Source organism: Saccopteryx bilineata, chromosome 1 (genome assembly GCF_036850765.1).
Source record: "Saccopteryx bilineata isolate mSacBil1 chromosome 1, mSacBil1_pri_phased_curated, whole genome shotgun sequence".
NCBI classification, from domain to species: Eukaryota; Metazoa; Chordata; class Mammalia; order Chiroptera; family Emballonuridae; genus Saccopteryx; species Saccopteryx bilineata.
This window is the reverse complement of record NC_089490.1, coordinates 350,462,113-350,464,158: the sequence shown is the minus strand read 5'-3', so window position 1 is coordinate 350,464,158 and position 2,046 is coordinate 350,462,113. Positions and strand designations below refer to the sequence as shown.

The following is a 2,046-nucleotide window of genomic DNA, read 5'->3' as shown; positions in this document are numbered from 1 at the left end:
CAAAATTCGGGTTACGTCACTGTCTTAGGAACTGTGTCATAGCCCGAGGACCCCCTGTACTGCCAAATGCCAATACCCACCTATAATTTCCTTCTACAAGTTCCCCAAAATTTGACTTCAGCAAAAGACACACTCTGTAGGTTCTCCTTTCACATTGCCCTAGGGAAGCATTTTTCAAACATTAATGTATAACCAATTATCTGTGATCTTGCTAAAAATGTAGCTTTGGACTGAATAGGCTGGCTGGACATGAGCTTCTATAATTCTAATTACATTCCAGGTGCTGCTGCTGATGATCAATGTACCACACTTTGAGTACCAAGAAAGAAAACATACATAGACAAATGTAGACACAATGTAAAAAGGTTTAGTGAAAATAACAATGAGGAATCAAATAATCGGAGGTAAATAAAATGATGCTAAATGATTCCAGAACCTTGCAGAATTCTCCCTGTCACAGTTCAGGATGCTCTTCCTTGCTCTTTCTTAGACACTTCTTTGGATTCTCATTCTGTACTCTTACACCTGAGATAGACGTCATCAATTCTACAAACAACAACAGGATTCCAATATACTTTATGAAATGTAGACCTCTTCTTCCTTAAAAGCAGAAAAGCTGGGGTGAATTAGATTCTCAATAGGGCTTGATTGATTACTTAACTAATTAATTAATGCAACTTAAGGGCAATAAAGTCAATGGAAACATCTTTTATTGAAAGATATTCTGGCCTGCTCCTAAGACCATTTCCTGGAACGAAAATGAAACTTACACTTTTGCCTCATCATGTAGACGTCAGATTCATTTTTTCTAGGACCTTCACTCTAATCTGCTTAGTTTTTACACAATACACAATGGAATTCATCAAGGATGGTATGAGCAGGAATGCATCAGTTATAAGAATCATAGCCAAAGGAGACTTATGATTGACAAAGCAATGCATGGTAGCCAAGGTGATGATGGGCACATAGAAGATGAGCACAGCACTGATGTGAGACAAGCAGGTGTTAAGAGTTTTAAGCCGTTGCCTGTGTAATGCAGTACCCATCATGATCTTCAGGATGGACACATAGGAAACAGCAATGAACACACTGTCTGACATCATACAGAGGGCAACAAACAGACCATAGTAAAAGTTAACTCTATTGTCAGAGCAGTCCAGTGTCATGACGTCCTGGGGAGGTAGTAGGGGTGTGATAACAGGTGTTTATTACAGTATCTGAGTCTCTTTAAAGTAAAAGGAAGGGGAAGAAGTAAGAGAATGCTTTTTATAACAAATGCCAGCCCAATTTGCAAAACTTTAGAGCGGGAAGGATAAAGCTATATTTCAGGGGGTTGTGAATGGCTACAAAGTGATCAAAGGACATGATCAAGAACACTGAAGACTCCATGTCTGTGAATCCACTTATGAAAAATTCTTGGGTAAAGCAGGCATCAGCAGAAATCCTCATGGCATTGAACAAGATTTTCAGCATGGTGGCAAGTGAGGAGAAAGGCCCAGGTCAGATAGACTGAGGTCAAATAAAGGAGAAAGTAGTACATGAGCTCCTACAGGGAAGACTCTGTCCTGATGACAAACAGGATGGTGCAATTGCCCAAGGCAGCCAAGAGGTATATGAGGCAGATAAGATGAAGATCCAAGTGCGTGCATGCTCAAGGCCAAAATCAATAGGAATGCCAATAGGATCCCAATCAATAAGAATGTGGAGGTTTCAACTTCTGCAATATTGAGAGTAAATATCATGAATAAGTCTCTTGCTTATATGCTCCTGATTGATAATAACAACAAACAGAAATTCTCTTAGTTATATGTATTAATCACAACTAAGCTCAGTTGTCAGTTAAATTAAATATAGTTCATCCTTAGGTGTCAAGAAATAATGAAACTTAGAGGAAACAAGATGGTGCTGGAGTAGGCGACGTACCAACATCTACCTCCCAGAACCAAAATGGATTACAAACTAATTTTATGAACTATTATCTGGAAAAACCAACTTTGGAATAAACTAAGAGGTCTCTTCAACCAAGGAACACTGAAGAAGCCACAC

General features: G+C 39.0%; 1 pseudogene; it reads right to left on the bottom strand.

Annotated features, from left to right (window-relative positions):
• Nucleotides 1-782: 782 nt before the first annotated feature.
• LOC136319594 (olfactory receptor 51A7-like) lies at nucleotides 783-1,742 on the bottom strand (annotated as a pseudogene).
• Nucleotides 1,743-2,046: the final 304 nt, after the last annotated feature.